The 21795-nt window shown below is 40.9% G+C and overlaps 2 long non-coding RNA genes across 2 annotated transcripts in view; one reads left to right on the top strand and one right to left on the bottom strand.

Moving 5' to 3' along the window:
- LOC108448100 overlaps positions 1-21795 on the top strand; it is a 35302-nt gene that overhangs the window by 6335 nt on the left and 7172 nt on the right. The gene's annotated exons all lie outside the window — the stretch shown is intronic.
- LOC108448099 lies at positions 6839-14625 on the bottom strand. The gene is made up of 4 exons (XR_001863888.1): positions 14185-14625; positions 9664-9771; positions 9091-9215; positions 6839-7113 (listed from the first exon to the last, which is right to left on the bottom strand). It is a non-coding gene; the product is annotated as an uncharacterized LOC108448099 (long non-coding RNA).

The following is a 21795-nucleotide window of genomic DNA, read 5'->3' on the forward strand; positions in this document are numbered from 1 at the left end:
CTGATTCACTTAAAAACGTAAGAGAAGAGCCTGAAGTGTTTTATTTTTTTTTAAATTTACATGAACTTGTAGCTCTAGACACTCCCTTAAAATCAGTAAACAGAAAGAAGAACAAGTAAGGTAGAAAAGGAAATAATTAAATAATCCAGAGAGATGGATAGCAAGGCATAGTGAAGGTCTTATAAAGTTACATTTATTTTGGGCAGTTATGACTAACCCTGTGCTGAGTAATAGGATAGGAGGGAAAACAGGATTTCTGCTGGCTCTGTGGTGTTGACAGGCAGCACTTACACTTCTTGGAGATGTATAATCTGGAACTGAAAGTCAGAATTTTCAAGGATATTCTTAGAACTGAGCACTTAGTCCCAAGGGAAATTCCTGACTCCTCATTGCTTATTATATACTTGTTCAGCTCCCACGTTTCCTTGTGCAAAAATCAGAGATTTTAACCTTTGTTATAATTGCAATATACCCTTGATTTAATCAGCAATCATATGGATTATACAAGGACAATGACGATCTTGAAGGTGTTCAGTATTTTGGTCTTGATCTGGCAAAATCATTGAGTATTATCTTCAGCATGGACATAGTTTCCATGAAACAAGCATGTTGTTTCTGCACACAAGACATTTGCTCTTTTGGAGTCAGCAGAAGCCTCCAGGGAAGAAAAACAAGGGGAAGAGAGTGGGAAGCAAACACAGTGCCTGGGAGCACTGTCTAAAACAGCAGTTCAGGAATTTGGGAGGCCATCTACCACCAGCTGATGGCTTGATTGCTCTCTAGCATAAACAGCTTGGTGCATGATTTTGGAAAGCACAGATTATTTTGGCAGTTTCTGACCTGCTTCCCAGAAAGTCTTTTGCAAATCCAGACACTGAGAACAGACGGGTGCTCTCGATGCTCTCGGGTGCTGGAGACATCCTCTGTTGAGACTAGAAACACTCCTACAGGAAAATTTGCTAGGTAGTCTACTTGCAGAAAACCAAAAAAGTCTGTCATGGTTTGAAATTACTTTTCATCATTTCACATGATTTGAAATTATTTAAGAGTGCTGTGAAACAATTACTCAGAGCTGTCCATCTTGGCCTGACTGTAATGTACAGCTCTGTGCTGATGGAGACAAACCTGTGAACTGCCAGGAAAGCACCAGCAGAGGAGGAAGCTGGGCTAGGGCCTGCAGCAAAGTAACAGTGGGAAAATCAAATGTGAGTTACCTGACACGTTGCTGTTCACAAAGACAAGGAGATCTGAGAGCGATGTCTCTCTACAAAGCCCCAAGTGAGAATGAATAGCCTCAATGAGGTCTCAGTTGGTGCTGATGAGGATCTTCCTATGTCATGGAGCTGAGATTTTTTGGGTGTCTACTTAGGTTATTAATCTGCGGGAAAGAGAGAAGTCATACAAAAGGAGCACAAAAGCAAAGAAAGATTTTTCTTCTGTGTGTTTCTGGAGTATTTAGTTGTATAATCTTCATGCTTCTGCTTCCAAAAGGAGATAGGATACAGCTTGGCTCTGTCAGTGATCTTTAAAAATAATTGGATTTTAATCTCTGCTACTGTCCTACCTAAAAATTGAATGATAGTCTGACTGACAGAAAAGAAAGAGTGCACAGGACTTTGAAATGCAGCAATCATTACTGTATCAGTATAACAAAAGATGAAAGTAGCAGCACTGAGAAACACAGAGAAAATTGTGAATAGGCTGATGTAGGTATGAATTGTGCCACAGAACCAGAAAGACTGCTAACAAAGGTACAACAGATGAGCCACAGACCAAGGCACAGTTGCTTAAAGGCAGTAGAATTGAGAACAATTAGCAGATGCAGCCCAGCATATCCAAGGCGTTATGGTAATTTCGCAAAATGGGCTTAAATTAGAAGGGAAGAATGCACAACCATAACCCTTTCTTTCTCTCTTTCTTACTTTTGGGAGGTGAAAGAGTACTGCCTTATTGCACTTGCCATTTCCAAGCCTGCCTGAGCAAACTCCCTCTAGTACAAAGGGTGAAGTCCATGAAGACCGAAGTGATATCTCGCTGTTAGTGACAATACCTGCTCCTTGCAGACGAGTAGTCAGGAGATGCTAATTCATATCTCAGGCACACATTTCAGCCCAGCAATTTGCCCATCCTGCTCTGCAGTCAACAAACCCAGTCTGCTGGAGTGAGCAGCTGCAGAAAAATCCATACAGCTGTGTGCATGCAGTGACGTTCTGTGCTAAGTCTGTGCTGGACTACTCTGGACTACTCTGGGATGAAGCCTCTGGATTTCTGCAGAATTTATCCTGTGAGTTAGATATAAAATGGGAGGCCTCTGCATGTCAAAGAGTTTTAAAAAGGAGTTCAATACTCTGTTGTTTTAATGCTTCTTTTATTGTTTTGGGGTTTTTTTCTTATCACCTCAAGTTTCTAGCAGGGCTCAGGGTCCGACAAAGTGCATGTCAGACCAGTGGAACATCAGAAAGGCAGGGAAAACCTGTCCTATGGACATTGATGGAGGGAAATTCAGAGGGAGAGTCTTGGAAATATCTTGGAAGTTTTCACTCAAAGTCCATAGATTTAAACAGAAAAATTTCCAGGTGACAGGCAACCATTCCAGGTGTTAGGCATGCTGATGAGTTACCATTTCCAGAGGCATTCTGCCCTGTTCTCAGCTCTTGCAGAGGCTGAAGGTAAGACAACATCAGTTTAATAGTGAATCATTCGCTGATATGCCGAGATTTCTCCATAACAAAACTTCACCATCCCTCTACAGGTCATTCCTCTGCTATTGGTGACCTTTCAGACCACATCTCCCCTCTGTCTTCTAGGTGGAACAACTTCAGGCAGACCCTAAGAAACAAGGCTCATAAACTTCTTTCCTGTTTCTCCTAGACCAGGGCAGAGTGAACTTGATGCCTTAGGTTTTACCTTTTATGTTTTTCAAATCCTGTACTGCCTAGTGTGTAACTCTGAAGTTCCTTGTAGCCTGTTAATTTCTGCTCTCCCGTGCTAGGTAGACATAACAAAGCCTCTCTGGGCCTGCTCTCCAAGAACACCCAGACCATCCCAGGCCCAAAAAGTATAAACCAAAAGCTTCTAAAGGGGGGCAAGCTTGGGGAAATTATATCATTAAACTGAAGCTTTAATTGGAGAATTAACCCTGATATGCAAATGAACCAAGCCTATAAAAGTGTGAAGAACTCGTGACCTGTCGTCCATCTTGGTGTCCATCTCGGCAATAGCCTCTGGCTCCCCAGGGGGTACCTTTGAGGACCTTTCAAATAAATACCTACCTTTATTCCCTTATTCTTGTCTAGTCTGTGTTTTTAGGTGGCCACTTCAGGCATCTAACTCATACACACCTTTAAATTGCTCCAAGATGAGCACAGTGGCAGCTTGTTCTTTCCAAAGTTAGCTGTGCTGAGTTGCTCTTTTTTCTCTAACAGAAAAAAAAAATAGTGTTGCTCATTGTCAGTGTTGTTCATTGTTATTGGTACAAAAGCTCATCTCAGAGCTCTGGCAGCTTTTGCAATGTTATCACAATTTTTCATGTAACTGGTATTTGGTTGCATAAGGTAGAACTACAGTAGGAGCAGTGAAGTTTTTAAAGCACAGAATTCTCTGGAATATGGACTCTTTTGACCTCCTTTATGCCGTGTAGTCTTACCTAATGGAGTTTTTCTGGTTGCTAAAATATGAACATTTTATATTTAAAAAATAAAGGAAGAACATTTAATTTAGAGCTGAATGTGTAGGCTGGTACCCAAGAGCTGAGAAATAAATCATTGCATTATTGTTGTCATTCTCCTTAGACCCAGGAAATTCAGCGTGTAAGCTCTATTTTAAAAGTTAACAAATTTTCATATAGAAATATAAGGTAAGATATTTAAACAACTTTAACACAAAGAACTGTATAGAAGTATTATTCAAAGCATTATTGATGGAAAAATTACCATTGTCCCAGAAATAGCTCAGTGGAAAATATTTTTCCCTCCTCTGGAAGTACGAATATTGAACATCTTTTATCATAATCAGTGGTGCTTTTCACCATTTCAGTGACGAACAATCAGCTTAAATTCTGAATGATCCAATTCTTGTGCCTGTTTCTCATATCAGTCTGGCATAATTACACTTGCAGAGTGATGAAAACACAGCTTTGTGTAGTTATTGTCTCTGAAGTAATTGCTATTTACCCTGGGATATAAAATTTAAACCAAATCCTTTCTGACATAGGCAACCTCACCCACAATAAGAGACTTTGCCATCAAAAGGGAGTAAACAAATCTGATGCTTAATCAGAGGACCCAAGCCTCCAGCTTAAGCTTTGTGGCACATCTTCATTTCCCAAAACCATTCTAAATACAGAAAAAGGTGTCAAGTTACCAACATGCTGAAAAGAGAAGCCCTCAAAGCTCCAAGTCAAAAGAAGCTACAAACTCAATCAAGTGGCCTTGCGACTTCCCTTCCAGCCTAGCCTAACTTGGCCTAGTCTAACTTGGCCTCGCCTATCCCAAGGCAGTGAGAGCTGGATTTCCTAACACGGCAGGTTTTGTGACTACACTGGGACAGTAGCATAAGCTATAAAAACAGAGCTCTGTGCAGTAATGGGAGACAATTTTTTTTATTAAAGTGCTTAATAGGGCCAGTGGAGTGATGGAATTATAGCTGGCACAGTTTCTTGCAAGTGTTTACTTTTATAAGTCAAGTGTTTTTGTTAAGACAAATTGTGTCAAGCAGCATGTTCAGCCCACATGCTTGTCTATTCCCTGAGGATATGAGGGCTGGCCTTGATATCCAAAAGAGGTCAGAAGAAAAATTCCATCTCTTTACACTATCTTGCTGCTTTTAAGAAGTGAAGAAGAGAAAAAGGGACAACGCAGAGTTCCTGACAAGTGGGGCTTGTGTGGCTTTCACTTGGGCCAGCAAAGGTCCAATGTGCAGAGGTGAAGAGCCCTCTGTGTGCAGCCTGGGGTGTCTGGATAGTGCAGCTGGAGCTGGTTTGCCAGCAACCTCCCTGGAAGTTGTCCTAAGGGACACACAGAGCGAAATCAAAGACAGCCAGAAGAGACTCAGAGCTTTCAACAGTAACATGAGATTGCCAAGGACATAGCTCTGGATGACACACCTAGGGTTATTTTAGCAAATGAGTGTTTCCACTGCAATGTGGATGCACACAAAGATGCAGCAGCCTCAAGAAAAACAGCGGGACTTGATTATAGCATTATGGATAAGATAGGTGTTATTGAATTGTACAGCTGCGTGAGTCACAAGGTAAACTATCCTGTATTGTTTATAAAACAGCTTCAACTTCATAATCAATGAGAAACACTTCTCCCATTTCCTATTTTCATTCTAACATAATTTGCACGGCAATAGAGCACTGAGGCCTCAATCAGGAAAGTGACCACACTGTACCGAGCACTGAACAATCCAGGGGTGGTTACGATGCAATGTTTGTAACAGCTCTTCCCTGAGTACAATTTTATGGGCAGTTAAATGCTACAATAAGGACACAGAACTTATCAAATAAGACCCAAGTTAAGAGAAAACAGCCTAAATGTACTTTCATCAAAAGTACAGGAAGCAATAGGCTTCTCTTAAAACTTGCCTCACACAAAGTAGGCACCAGTGAAATTAATCTCTTGTCTGTGTGATGAAGCTGTCCAGCACATTTTTTGGGATAATAAACTAACACTCCTCAGTGCAAATCATAACACATTCTTATGTGCAATAACACAGGCAAAGCTGAACAAAGAATGGCTCAGACGTTGAAGTACTGGCCCTTCCCAGCCTCTTCTCTTGTTTTGGAAATCAGTTTAGAGACTGATTGATTTTCCTGGGCTACAGACAGGTTGCAGGCTGGTTTTTAGTTACATATTTTTGCCTTTCCTTCCTCTTTCTTCAGCACCTCCAGAGCTGCTTGGGCAGAGGGAAGGAAGCAGCATCCTGAGACATTTCTTACCAAGGAGGGGCCATGTCCTGGAATTTGGGTTGGATGGTTACACGTAGAAGTCGCTCCTCTGTGTGTGGGCTGCTATTTTTCTTTCTTTATGATAGCCAGACTGTTTTAATCTTTTCAATAGTAATGATGTGTGGAAGGAATGATTTTTCTGTTTATTAAAGCAGTTGGACCATAATTGCAAGGAGAGCGTAAAGGAAATGGATTTTTTATATAGTTCTTGATATAATTTCTAGGGTAATAATACTCAGATTGCTATGTTTGACAAAGGACATATGCATATATATTTATATGAGGGGGAAAAAACACAAGCAGGGGAGGAAAGGTGTCTGAAGGAGAGTGATGAATTTAAAATGCCTGGCTTAGTCTGAGAAGGTGGGAATGGGACAGACAGAAATTGCAGGCTTGACTGATTTCTTCCCTGGATACCTGACATGAGAAGCAGTGTTGGCTACAGCCCAGCTGATGGGACTGTTTCACAGTTTGACTGCAAGCCAAAAAAGCCTGTTGGGTTTCTGTGCTCCATTTGGTTTGTTGCCACAAACAAAGAGTACAGCAGCCAACAAACACCCAGCAATGTTGACCTCCCCTCTGCAGCAGCAGTAAGCTGTTTTATGGCTGCATCAGCAGATAGGGGCTTTTGGTGTAAATGTAGAGAGCTACTGGAGTGATGGAATAGTATTTCACTGTTTTGTCACACAAGCATATTTGGAGGCATATGGGGGACATGATCTGCTTATTCCTGTGTCTGTGATCTATTAATTTATGCAACACCTGCTGAAGAAAAGGGTGAGATTAATTTTGCTTAGATCTAAATGCCTGCCAGGTATTCCCCCCGAACTCTTTTCATGCTTGCTGGACAGAATTTGATGTTTTTAGTGAGCAGATAGTCTTGATCACCTTAAGTGTCTCCTTGAGTTTAAGTGAATTAGTCAGTGCCTTTTTGTCTCCCTTGACCTCTCAGGGTAGTTAGATAAAGAGCCCAGACATAAGTGTCTATGCTGTAAACAGCTTAAATGAGATCCCACAAAAGATGTCTGGACCCGACAGAACCATGACACATCCATAAGGATCACTCCTGCAGTCAGTGGTAGCTTTGTCTCCCTCGCTTCTAGGTGGAATGGTTACAAGGAGTACTTCTCAGAAAGACTCCTCCTGGATCATGGCAGCAATACCTACCAAAAAAAAATAGGAGTTTAATGGGCAATGCTTTCTAATTGCTAAAATAATACTAATACTAATACTAATACTAATACTAATACTAATGTGCCTTGGCTTGCTATCTTCATTTTTCTTCCTGCTAGAAGTCTTTATTTAGATCTTCTGTCACTATGAGGTCAGAATGTCAACATTTTGTTTACAGAGCTGAAGACACATTTTAAGGTGAAAAACAAACCCACTAACACTCAGAATATAGTTAAATCTCCTGATTCAAGTTGGTTTTATATCTTTTGTGGAGGGCAAATTTGGAGAGAGCATCTGTGCAAGACTCACATACAACTTCATGAAAGAATGTTGTTTCTCCAGTTTACCACTTTAAAGAAATATTATCCTGGTGTCTTCATGTCCATCTTTGAGGGACATTTTGCTCCGTTTTGATTGCAAATGTATTTCAAAGGTGTTTCAGCTCTCTTTCTGCCCTTGTTACTTCCCTAATCACAAGGTCTTGTGGTCTTTTAGGCAGCTGCCAGACATCCAGGGCAAGAGTAATGAGATATCTTCATGCTAACTTCAGAATGAATCTCTTATGAATAAAGGACGATGTCAGAATTCCAGGTTTTATATGTTGTTCTAAATATTTTTTTCAGAAAGTAAGACTAACTCTGATTATAAGGTTACATTAAAACATCTCCAAACTGTGTAGCACAAGTGTTTTTTTCTATCACCAGCAGTTCCTTGTTGCAGATCAGAAGGGCTTTATGTGGCCAATGTGTGACATGTTAGTGTACACTGCTCTTCTGGATCCATCACATCACACATGACAGGGCCAAGTTCTGTAAATTTGTAAAAAAAACACACATTCCATTTAGGCTTGAAAAAGTGCCTGACAAAATGAAGTCCCATAATGTCCAGAAAGTAATTTCATTCTGTATCCATCTGCAAAGTTTTTTCCCCTTTCCCTGAGGTGAAGGGAAAGATCTGCACAAGTGTTAACAATCACTTTATTTCTACTTCAGCATTTCAGTTGTTGGGTTCTGTCCACCAAACAAGTGGTGTCAATGGGGTCACCTGTGTTTGATCATTAGTGGGAATGCATGTCCTTATCTGCATCCCACACTTGACTAGCACTGCTTGACTCCTCATCAAGCTGGAAGTGATTAATTCAGTAGGACCATCCTTTTCTTGATGTCAAGGGAAGAACGGTCAGTGCCAGCAACTGCTGATTAAGTTTAGCAAAGTGAGGAAAGAAAATTAGCAGGATTGAGCTTTGTCACCTCTTGCTTTTTGGTTCAAGTCTTCAGTGAATGAAAAATCATCTGTGCCTGATTAGAATTCATGTCTGTCAGAACATATTTCAAAGAGACGGTAACTTCTACATGGCTCAGGCTGAGGTAAGTCTGGAAAATCACCTCTCTTTACAGACAGTTCAGCAAAGACAAATGAACATTGATGAGACTGGAAGATTATTGGTTCAGAGAAAGTAAATGAAAAACTTTTCCTGGAGTTTAACTGCAGTCAAGGATTCTTAAGGATGCTGTGGGTTTTGACCTCCGCTTCTCTACTACCCTCCATGAATAGCATATGAATGTGGTACAGAGAAAGCCTTCTTTAAGGATAGCTAGAAGTGCGGGCTTTCTTAAATTTAGTTTGATTTTGCCATTACCAGGGAGGTAAGCCATGGTTATTTCATTCAGGAAATAGCCACACATTTTTTGAGGAGTGTGAAAAGTCAACTAGATCCCTTAAAGAAATAAAGTTTATAAAGGAGGAAGAGGGGGAAATATCAGCAGTATTAAGCCTGCAAAAGACAAGCTCATTTCTCATGATCAGTTGTACAAGAGTAAATTTCGGAACAATATTTTTAGGGCAAATATGACATACAGGAAGAGTGGGAATGGAAGCCAGCCTATCTAAGATAATCTGCCTGACACCCAAGGGATTTAATAGCAAATTGCACAGCACAAGAGACTGTTGCTGTCACGTTACTGTACCTTACTTTTGTTTGGTATTGACTGATTGCAGTGTCAGTTCATTGCCCCCAAAGAACAGAGAAATTGGAAAATAGAGGCAGCATTCTGCTTTTCTTGAAAGAGATCTCATTTTCTGTCTGTAGGTTCTAGAAATATGAACATAAAAAGAAAAAGAGAAAACTGAAAAGAGCAAGACAACATCTTAGCTCAATTTCCATGTGTAACTTGTTAGTTATTTGTACAGTTTTACTTACAGCAGCTGTAAAGTGCTGAGAACAAATCCCACAGGAAAAACTCCAAAGTATTCCTCATGGAATTCTTAATCTTAGAAGTGCTGCAATATCTCACATGTGCGAGTGAATATTATGCATATAATGTTAAATGGGAGATAGATATTTCAATGACCTGCAATAGACCCCTCTTCCAAGCAAGTCTACAGCTCTGGTGACACCATGGTGGTCGCTCTAATTTAGCCACCATATCTTAGAAGAGCTGCTGATGTGATTCCCTCACATGAGACAGGAAAAAGTAGTCATGTGTCCTAAGGCAGAAGCAGCAGTGGTGAGGGAAGGAAAGATATTGAGTGCTACTCACATTCATGAAGTGCTGGTTCCCATAAAATCATCTGGAAGGTATGTGCTGGGACTATTGTTAGTGTTGTCATGATTTTAGCTTGGAGCATTTCCCTGTGTTCCTTGTAACCTGCAAACAGAGCAGAGGTGGGAGCATCCAGCTGCTTCTGCTGACAGTCAAAGCCTGTTTGACCAGCTCTAGGCACAAGTGATGGGACCCAAGCAGGAATAACAGAACAACCTCTGAGAAGTTTGGAAACCAGACTCAGACAAAAGATTCTAGGAGCTAAAACTCTGGAGAAACAATTCCTTTTGTTTTAGCAATTTCTTTGCTCTTTTCCCCTGCCTGGGACTGTACTGTTCCACTTTTACATCAGTTTCTCTTCCCTGTGTGTATTATAATTCAGTTGTTCAGACACATAACTCAGGTAACCAGGTAGAATGAGTCACTGTTCACCACTGGCCGTGTCCAAATGTCTGATTCCATCTGTCATTAAACAACAGCCATGAACAGGAGAGCTGCATGAATATTACCATTAGGCCTTAAAGGAATTTCTTTCGCTTGGTAACACAAAAAAAGAAGAGCTTCATACTGCATTGCAGAAATCTCTATCTTTGGAAGCTTACAAGGTCAAAGGTACATGCAGATTACAGAAACAATGAGAAATTCACAGAAGAATACTCCATCAGTCTTTCCCCATTCCTTCTCTCTGCTGTCTACCTTGGCAGGAACATCGGTCTTCACTCTGAGAAGTCAAAAAGATTTTCTTCCAGAGAACAACAGAAAAAGAGAAGGCAGTTCTTGTCCTGAATGGCTCTCTACACTCAGCTGTCTGTGAAAGGATGTGCAACCCTTCTCAAGACTGCAATTACATTACCTTAGAATTTCTACTTTGAAATAGACACAGCATATTTAAAGGTAAACCCAAACTTTTGAGCAGTATCTTTGAAAGCAATCAGAAAATTAACAGTGTGACACTGCATTTCCTTCAGTGAAGTTTTGTAATTCTTTGGAGTCCATTTTTCCCAAATGACCTATTTATCTGCTTTGAGCTAAGAATGCGTACAAGATGTAGCAGGGTGGTGGCCTGATGGGAATGCTGATCTCTCAGGGAGCTAACCAGAGTATTTGTATCTGCCTGTCTCCGTGACTCATGCACGGGTTGAAAGTTATTCCCCTCTGAGGGTCAGAAGCTACCAGCTCCTGGGTTTCACTGCATGAGGTATCTCACTTGCACCCTCTGGAAAGCTTTCTTACCTGGATAGCTCTGTTGACAAAGGTCCCATTTTGGGATTCCACATTGGTTTCAAGGAGATATTTCATATTTAAGTTCAATGTTTGCTAGTAAAATGAGGTTTAAAGAGAGAAAGCCTATCCAGTCTGTCATGATTTTTTGTTGATTCTGCTCCTCTACTGGTGCCCCTAGAGATACTATCTCAGCACGGCCATCAAGATAATTCCCTGCTTTCTTTGGCGGGTTGTATGGTCTCTTCAACGTGTGCAGTTACCAGAATGGCGAAGTGAAAGGGAAGCAGAGCACAGAGAAACTTCAGACCTCAACTATTTCCTTGTTTTTCTAGTCTAGAAATGGCTGGTTTCGGAGGCAGTTTCTGTAAGGCAGAAAAGAAGCTGGCATAGAAGGTTGTGGTTGTACTTGGTTCACCCACAGCAGCAGGAAATACACATCAGCCAACATACCTTATTCTCCTCTCTCTGACAGTCTGATAACATTCCTCTACTGTAAACCCAAAACCAATGCTGAGGAATATTTTGTCTCTAAAGTCTTCCTGTTCTCAAAAATAGGCCCACTGGGACTGGAAGCTGTACCTGCGGTTTTAGTAACCCTTAGGTGTTCTCTCCTGGAATTTGCTCCTAGGAGATACTTCCACAAACTCTTCACACTCATGATTTACCCCACTATGACAAAGCCTGCTCAGCTGTGAATAAAAGTATAGAAATAGACAAATCTTATTTACCTGCGAGCCGGTCAGGATAGAGGTCCTTTTAAATAACTTTCAGCTCTCCAAAACCTACTGGTCTCAGTTAGTCCTAAGAAAACATTTCCATTGATAATTCCATGTAACTAGGAATTTTTTCCTGGCAGTTCTTTGCCTTTCTAATCCTTTTCTGTAGTGGTAAAAAGCATTTGGTCTGCTACTTATTTTAGGAGTTTGGTACATAAGCAAAAAGAGTAGGATGTAAATCAACACAGGATGCTGTTTTCCCAGATGAATAGCCCTATGTAAATGTAAGAAATTAATATAAAATACTTTCTAATCCAGTTTATTTATGTGGTAAATCATCCTGGACCCTACAATTTTATTTTAAAGACTAAAGAAACCCACCACTTTAAAGATTAATTTTCATTTGATTCCACTTCTTGCACAAATAAGTTCCATTTAAAAGAATCTAATGAAGAAGTTTCTAGTTTGAGCCCATCCAGCTGTAGATTCCTTGTCATGCAAAGTTTTAGGTAACAGTAAACATAATTTCCCATTACTGCTGCACTTATACTTAGTTTGACTTCCAGTACAAGCTTTAAAGCAAGTGCCAAGCAATTTATTGGGATGACACAAACAATAGAAATGAACCTTAAGTGAGATGTTCTTTATCAGCTGCTAACAGCATCTATCCATTTTTCACCTCAGGAAATATGTAGGTAAAACATTTCATGTGTTTAAGAACCTTATAGTAGGCCTATCAAGCATGTATAGGGAATAAAAAAAAAAATCAGTAATTTTAGAATAGAAGAAAAAATAACATCCTATGAAAATGTAACTTGCTTAACATTTTAACTGTTTAAAAGATTTTTTTTTTTCGTTTCCATTGGTTTTACATTCCACAGACTATGGAATTTTTTTAAACAGGAAAGGAACAGATTTTCTTTGACTTTCTGGCATCTCCCTCAAAGTGAATTCAAAACACAACTTAAATCTCTGAACACTTCTGTGTTGCCAGCCAGATAAATAAGCATTGCAGCAGGATGCAACACCTGCAGATGTATTCTCCCGAGTTTGTGGCTTTCTTCCATAGAACAAACATTGTGAAATTGCTTCTACAGGTGTCCCACAGAATTCCTGCCTTCCCAGCTCCCTTGCTCGTTGAAAACACTCCACACCACAGGCCAGGCTCAGACCACTGCTGTGGGCAGGATGCAATGGTTTTGTCAGGGTAAAATAGTGTCAGCCAGAATAACCAGCAAGGCAGAAAGAACATTCAAGTCCCCACTGCCTCACTCATTATGTGGGCACATAACAAGGCTCCAGGCATCTAAGACAGCACCAAGTACCCTGATCATTCATAACCTGGGTGACAAGAGCAGAAGCCTTTTCCTTGGGATGGTGAGCAATTACAGAAAATTGGGGCTGTGAGGGACCTCAGTCTAATAACCAGTTTATTCATCTGCCCCAAGGCAAGATCTACTGGCCTGCCCCAAAAATGACAGATGTTTATCTAGCTCTAATATCTTATTAAAAGCTATTGGTAACAGGCACACCACACCAACCAGACAATTTATTTCTATGTTTTGCTGTACTTTTAGCAACATTTATTACCAATGCATTTTGCAAGAAGCTTTATCACCATCTTTCTCAGTGCAATCAAAGTTACATTTAAACAGTCTCGTTAAGAAATCCAATTCATTGTCAGCAAACATAATTTCATTTCCCTTTTATCACTTCTGGAAAATGTTAACTCTATTTCAGCAGGGCATGGGGATACCAGGAGGTACTAATAGGTTCCTCAGTGGTCCTTTTGTTTCTTTGAAAAGATATTTGCCTTAAAAAGTACCAGAAGAAGTAGGCTGCCACTCTCAGTTAATAGTCTCAGTTACTTACTGATAAATGCAGGGGATCCACAGGAACAATACTGGAGAATTAAGTCCTTATTGCCTCCTAACTGGTTTCTGGATATCTTCCACCAGGAGGCCAAGGGTAGCCACCCCCTGCTTTACTGGAGAGGATGTATTTGTTCATTGGTACAAGATTTTTCTACCTAAATAGTAGAACTGGGGAGAAAATTAAGGTGGTGCTTGGATTACCCACACAATGAAGGGGTGTTTAGTGTAATCTCTGACATTACCGTGCTTTATGAGAATCATTCAAATGAATGAATGCCTCAAAATAATAATCTTGGTTTATATCTGCTTTTATATCATACATCTTCTATAATTCATGAACCTCTCCCTATAACAAGCCTATAATATTTGACTTTATAACAGTATAACCCTATAAAATGTGGCTCTATAAAAGGAGATGGAAGACAACACAAAACAGACATTTCCAGGGGACAGAGTAATCCCACCCTGTGACTATGGTGCTTTGTAGTGGCAGTAGATGAAGCAATGCCTTCCTGCAGGCTGTAATTAAATGGAAGTACCAAAGCATGTCTGAGAACAGTGCACTTTGTTTCCCTTCAAACATTCCTTTGCAATTAAATACATTATTATTTTAAGCATCCACCTCTTGCATTGGGAAAGTTGTTCCCACTGCAGAGATAAGGAGGAACATAAAGAAGAGATGGGAAATCAAGCAAAAATATTACCTGCTGGGGTCTTCGATGGCCAATAAAGTAATTAACAGCACAGCTGCTTGCAACCAGGGGGAACTAGTCTGCAGTGACCCCTGCAATCAGAAGTAGAGGAAAGGAAGGCAGGAAAGGGAGAGAAACTAGAGGTTTTCAGCTGTCAGAGGAAAATAAATTGGCTGGCTCTACCCCTTTCCACTAAGCTGTCGAGTAGGCACATCTTATGTTCCCCAGCCAGTCATGCAGGCTGCAGGAAAAAAGTGGTTTGGGGACTTTCCATTTTCCCTCATCAAAATGTTAATCTTCTGAATAACATGTTTGCTGCAGAAGCCATGAGAGGGAACAGAGAAAACAGCTGGTTAGAGACAGAGGCTGTTGGAAACCACCTGAAAATGTGCTGTTGAAAACGTGCAAGCACACACTTCCTCATTTTTTATTCATGTGAGAAAACATTCATTGCCGCTGGAACTTTAGGCTGATGCAGCCTATGATTAGTTTCCTGGACTAAAAGGGTAAGGGAGTCAACATGTTCTTTAACACTGAACATGGTGATTAAATCTTGCATTCTGAGCAGGAAAACTGGGTGGAAACAGTAAAGTTTTAGGGATATAATCTCAATTAGAGCAATCAAGTGATGGCAAACGGTGAAAACCACAATTCTGTACAAAAGCCTGGTAAGAACTTTGCTTGAGCTAGGATCAAGCTAATACATGAAGCTGGTATTTGCCATGCTGTGTGCAGCCTTCCAGGAGCTGTGTTACTCTGGGAGGCAAAGAGCTGATCACTGGAATCATAGAATTAATGGAAAAGGACTTATTTAATGGTATGAGAAACACAGAACAAGTGAAAAAGCAGTATCTTGTTCATTTAAGTAAACACTTATAAAGATCACCTTCAAGAAATGAAAGCAAAGTATGAAAGCAAAGCTTTCCATGGAACAGCAGGAGTTGAGTGGGTTGGAAGAAATCAGAGATAAGGGTGACAACCAGCTGTGAGAGCAGGCAGTGTGAGGCAGTGTGTACTTTTTCCTAGGAATTGAACTGGAACTAGCATTTCCTTCAGTGCATCACAGAATGGGCCACAGATTAATTTGTAAAATTGTCTGAGCATTTGAATTTGAGCATCTTTGGCTACAACTGAAACAGACTTGAAGAGGAAGAAAACCCTAATAGCAAAGGTGTTCAGTCTGCTGGATGAGCTATTTCCACCTTGAGGTTCATACTAATTTTGTTTACTTTGCTACCCTTTCTACCAATCCTGCCAGACACTAAAAATACCCAACACAGTGAAAATCCAGTCCTTTCCACTGTGGACTTTGGCATATGACAATTCTCTCGAGAGACAGCAATGAGATGTGGAATTTCTGAGCTCAGCACATACCTAGGAAGAGGCAGAGGAATAGATCTGTTCTCAGTGGTGACCACAAGGAGGTGAAAAAAGAGGGGATGCTGACTGTGACTTGAAGTCTGGGGTTTTTTCCTCCCTCCAGCAATAGAAGCCCAAAACTTTTGTTTACTTATTCTATTACTATTGTAGTGAAGAGGTGAAGAAAGATGATAAAAATATAAACTGGTAAATAATTCAGAAAGAGAAGATTTCTAGTCCAAGAGACAGAATTTATATAGTTTTAAGAGGAAAAAAAAGAGAAAAATGTCATAATATCATCGGATTCCTACCATCACTCTCTTCTGTAACAGTTTTTGTTGAGGCTGAAGCATGTACATCCTTACAAAAATCTCTGTGCCCTTGATTTTAATATTTCTGGTTTACAGGGTATCCACTCAAATCAACAGATAAATCATTCCAATGACAAATCATTCCCACTGTTAAAGTGCTATTCTCATCAAATTCTGCTTTCCACAATGAAACCTTAATATATGGTGTGGCAGTTTGGCAATATTTGGAGCTATCTGCAATACTGTCACAATGACGTTGGCTGATATTCATTATGTTCCTGATTGGAAGACATCTAGGAGAGAAACGAGTGAGTAAGCAGTTTCTGTAAGTCAGTAGGAGCCAAGGCTCAAAAAAGTTCCAAGGAAAAAAAGTGAAATGCTGACAATTAACTAACAAATCAAAGTGACATTCCTGTTTAGCTTTATCAGAACAAAATAACTGATGCTGAGAGGCTGCCTGTGATTCTGGGTACCCACCATCAATCTAAGAAGAAAGGTTCCTGCCAGCCTCAGGAACAGCAGCTCAAACCCAAGGGGTACAAGTCTCCTGGCCCTGAAATTATCTGTCTGGGGAATGTGTCCTACCTTCCTTGGCATGCTGAATGTCTGGATAGCTGACCACTCACAGCACCTGACCTAGGCTAGGGGGAGTAATGAAATAGTTCCTGTTCTTCTTTCAGAAACAGGTAAAACAAAAGAGCATCTGTCTGTTAGAGTACAAGAAAAGGGCTTTGAGTAACAGTAAAAAGGCTGAAAGGCAACAGAAGCTGGTATATGTGCATCACTTTTCATGTCATGTAGACTTGCTGTAAATCCAAATAGGCATTTAGGGTCCAAATTTCAGATTAGTTTAAAAAAATAAATAAATTACTAGGTAGGTAATCTAATGGTCGTATTGTGAACTGTCTCATAACCATTCCATAAAGGGAAATTTTAATAAAAAAACCAGGCCATTATATCAAACTTCTGTCTATATTGTGTCTATATTGCAGTTCAGGAAAAAAAAAAAAACGTGAGAGGTTGGAACTAGATGATCTTGAAGATGCCTTCCAACCTACACCATTCTGTGATTCTATGATAGTTCCATGAAAAACACCAGTTGAATACACAATCAAAGTGTATATCAAGACTCAGAACATTAGAGTGTTGTAACTGCTGGACTCTGCCTAGCAGGCTGCAGCTCCCTGAGAGCTCAGTGAGGGTTTCCTAGGGCCGTGCAACCAGGCGCATCCCGGAGCCCATCTGGGACAGCCCCGCGATCTGGCTCCGGCAGCCAGCAGCGTTACAGCGCAGTGGTGGTAATGGAGGCAGAGAAGGGTCTCTCATAAGGGTGTCAGATGGCTTTAATCACACCTCGTCCCTGCGACGTTCACAGGTAGAGAGACAGCGTCATCTGGGTGCAGGGTGGTTTTGTCAGGGGCCCAGGGGCGGTCCCTGGGCGGGGTTGGGGGACAGAACAAATAGAGAGAAACCGAGGGAGTGGCCAAGGCTAGGGCACCCAACAGGGAGAACATGTGAAATAGGAAAAGCAATGGATTAACAGATCCCCCACATTAGAGGACAAAATGAAGCCTCAACTTCTTGTTCTAGAATGCATGATAAAAAAGAAAAAAGACGCAGTGACCTGAGTCAAATGTCAGGGGTGGGACAGAGCAAACAACACCCCAGAGTGGGTCTGCAGAGTGGCTTCTATTGAAGAACCAACTTATTATTTCATGCCCTTGTGCTGTCCCACCACTGTCCCTCCTTGTACTGTCTTCTTGACTTCCCTCCCCAGATGGGAGATCCCCCCTGGCTTGGGAAGGTCAGGCTGCAAGTCAGGCTGGTTCCTGCTGCTCAGCTGCTTGCAGATGTCAGGCTGCAGTGTAACCAGCCCAGGTTTCTGGGCATGCCTAGCACATGCCCCTGTTGATCTCCACTATTTCCAAGTTCTTACTTCACACACACACACACACAAAAAATTCACAGGGACTTTTTTTATTTTTGCTTACGACAATGACTATGTATTTAATATTTGTGATTGGACATATTGCTAAGCTACAAAAGAACCTCAGAGATTTTCAGAAGCATCTAATGGCGCTAAAAGTGTCCATGAATTTCCTACAATGGGGGCATTCTTCACCAGGAAGATCTGCCTCAGCCTAATAAATCAATAGTGGATGACTTGGAGCAACTTGAGAAACTGAACTAGTGAAAAACTACCCAGATCAGATGATATTTATTCAAGAGCTTAAAGCACTTCAGCTGTGGAGCTGCCATGACTTGTGATCTATAGTTTAGCACCGACTAAATTCTAGAGGAATGAAAGGTGGTAGTGTGGCACCAACCTTAAACAAGACCTCCCTGCCACTGGTGGAAATCACAGAAGAAATTCCCCACCGAAGAAGAGAGCAAATAGTAAATATGATCTGTTTGATCTATGTATCCCCATTCATTTTGTCCAGGGAAGACGTCCATGTCGTCCATCACATGGACACAATCAATGCTCAAGTGATAAGTTTGCCATCTTCCAAAAATGGTGGCAACAGCGCTCCTTACTGAAAGATCTTCAGCCCTCTCAGATTGGAAGGAAAGATTCCCTCAAGGACTGATGATGGTTTAAGAAGCAGGAAAGAGAACACTGAACTAAACACAGTTTTCCCAGTGGCAGTTATCACCATCCTCTCAGGTTCAGTGTTGGGATCTTTATTCTTTAGCATACCAATAAATGACATGAAAAAGGTTAAAAGTGACATAGTGGAGTCTTCAGGTGATGCATTGATTTCTGGATACTGGGATCATGTGTGGCCTTCAGCTCTAGCTACTGTGAACATCTGCAGAAGGATTGCATGATGTTGACTGACCAAGCAATAAAATGGACAATAAAACTCAACAACAATGACTGTAAAGTAATGCACATGTGCAAAAGACTAAAACCACCCCCCAGAGCCCCCATACAGACTTTTCCATAAATTGTAAATGAGATATTTCCATTCAGGACAGAGCTCTTCCACCCACTGTATGTGCTGCTCTGGGAAGACCAGCTGGATTTTCCAGTAGGTGTCAAACAGGCAAAAATAGATGGTTTAGCCAAATAAATGTCTCGTTGCTGACACAGCTTGGAAGCGTTATTCCCCCTTACTCCCCCCTTCTTAGTTCTTTCCTTCATTCCTATCCAGCCTTCCCTGCTCTTTCCTCCCACATCCACTGATCCCAAGTGCGTGACCCCTCCGTCTGGCACTGCGACCTGACGGATCATGAGGCAAGCCAGCTCAACTCACCAAAGACAAAAGCACTTCTTTTTGTTATTATTTAAGTGACCTTTCTGCCATTGCAGTAAATTGGCTTACTGTGTGTCTGGAGGAGCACCAGCAATGCACAGGCAATCTGGGGTTTATGAAGCCAGGAGCTGGGGCTGCAGAAGCTGAAAAGAAGGGCAGGACCTTTCCCTCTTGGCAGCAGCAAGATTTTATCTTGGCTTAAGCTGTATTATGAAATCATAAGCTGGTGCTCACTTCTTAGCATATGCTACTGGCCCTGGACAGCAAATTACCTAAATGAATCTTTATTCTAATCCTACACCAAAATAATTACACTCAATGAATCAGTCCTGGAAAGCAATATGGATAGTTACCTTCAAACAGCATAGATAATTCTGTGAACAATGTCCCAAAAATTTGATAGCCTTATCCCATTAAGTCATCATTTAGTTCTCCCAGCTCTTCTCCCTGTTTAACAAATCATGAGGAAATTTAACTACAGAAGTCTGTTATAAAGTTTATATATATGCACAGGTATTTTTGAATCTCAAAATCTTTTTCCATGCTTTAAGGGGGAATACATCCATCTTTATTGGATTTTTCTTCTTCTGAGCACAGAAATAAACACGTTGCTATATTCCCTGCAGAAATGTTATAGCTGAACTCATACAGGCATTTTGGAAATGATTTCACCATTATTGTGAAGTCCCATGTGTTGCAAAACTTGTCAAAGAATGTAATGCTTTAGGGATTAATTACAGGCTCTGAGTCACACTTTTGTAAGGCTACTACAAAATGGCATCCAAGGAGCACTCCAGGATAAAACCATTTTAAGTTTTGAAATCTTAGAGCCTGAAAACAAATGACTCTACCTGGAGACAGCCTTCATGTGGGCCATGTCTCTGCCCTAAGCTGATGTACCAAATCCAAATGTGACAGTATGGGGGTCAATTGGTCAAAAGGATCCACAGCTTGGGACGAAGACAAGGTCAGCAAAAGAATATGTCATTAACAGATGTTACCTGCTCTTTCTTCAGAACATACGAATGCAGCAAAAACCTGCACAAACTTGAATGTTTAAACTGAAGAAAGCCCAAGAAATAAAGAGTGTCTGTTCATTTTTCTAAGAATAAGACATCTTGCACTACTGTTACTGTGATAGACAGTAAAACTCAGGGGGTCCATGCATGAGGCTAATGAAGCACAAGAAATGTGACCATATCCAACACCGAGACTTTTGAGAGCTTGCTCTCTAAATAAAAACGAAACATTTAGCAGATGTGCTAGCTCATCAGTTCCTAATCAACACATTTGAAAGACAATCAAGTTTGGCCCACAATACAGATATTGGATTTGGTAACTTTGTGCTTGTATGGGATTTTTTTGGTACCTCTTTTTTTTGCTCTGCAATCACTATAACCATACTGATCAAAACACCTAGAAGCTTTATGTGTATTCTTGCTGGTATAGCCTGGCATAGAACTGGCCCAAAGCATCCTAAATTGTGCCACACCTCTCTTCCAGCAGCAGGTCTGTATCCAGGTTAAGTGCAAATATAGCCAGGCCTATATCTACTGCTTGATTTTTGTGTGAACAGGAGACCAGTGAAGCTGGAATGCCAGCCTGTCTCAGATGGAAAGATGCTGGAATTTACATGGGCACTACAGTCCACTGTGGTAACCCTCAAGAAAATAGCCATAGGCAGCTAACAGATTGATTAAACATGCTTCACCTTCCTGGCCCAAGTGGAACTATGGAGGTGCATTAATGTAAACATCTGCATTTAATATATTACATCATCCTGGGAAAATGGCCATGCATAAATACAAACCCAAGCACAAATTTTATTCATCTAGTTTATAGTGAGAAAAACACATGATCTTGTATTCTGCTGTTCAAATATCAGCCTGCAGGAGCCCAGGCAGCCTGCTTGTGAAGCCATGACAAATTGCTGCTAGAAAATATGAGTGAGGGAGGGAGCTCAGGAACAGCACCTGGTGCACATCCTGGAGATGACACGGTGCAGCTCAGCCTTGGCTTCCACCTTCCCTTTGACATTGGCCAAAATGCTGCCTTTCTCCAGCCTCTGTTTCCTCTCCTCATTTCTGTTTCCCTTCAGGATGTCAGGCATATGATCCAAGGTGCAGAAGTTAGGCTGAAAGATTTCCCTGGAAGTCCATTTAGGAATTTAACTAAATGCAACTAAAAAGTAAATTTTAGGTCTAAGATTCACAACCAGGAACTACCTAGGGTAGTCAAAGAAAACAGTTTTCATAGCCGTGTAGCACTACTTAAGAGAGGCAACTCTTTTACATATCACTTTGCAGTTAATTCCCAATTTAATGAGACTTCACAAATTAGAACTTTAAAAAAGGGCATCTTTGTAATCTGGTAGTTCAGCATATGGATGCGGGGGGAAGGAAAGCTATTTTGCATGTCTCTAAAAGCTGATACCAGAAGCTGACAGTTATGAAATATGTTTCTAAACAGAGTACAAGCTGTTGGCTTGATGGCAGGTTGAGTGGGGAGCAGGGGGAATATCCAGAAGTGAGTAGGAGGATTCAGCCTGGCTTCAGCACTGAGATAATCAAAACTGATGTGAAGCAGGAGTGATCAAAGGCCAACACCAGACAAGAGCTGGAGAGAAATTGTTGCCCATTGATATAAAAAGCATTTCTTCTTCATTTCCAGCATCTTAAGGGACATACAATAAT

Source organism: Corvus brachyrhynchos, unplaced genomic scaffold (assembly GCF_000691975.1).
Source record: "Corvus brachyrhynchos isolate BGI_N302 unplaced genomic scaffold, ASM69197v1 scaffold27, whole genome shotgun sequence".
Lineage (NCBI taxonomy): Eukaryota > Metazoa > Chordata > Aves > Passeriformes > Corvidae > Corvus > Corvus brachyrhynchos.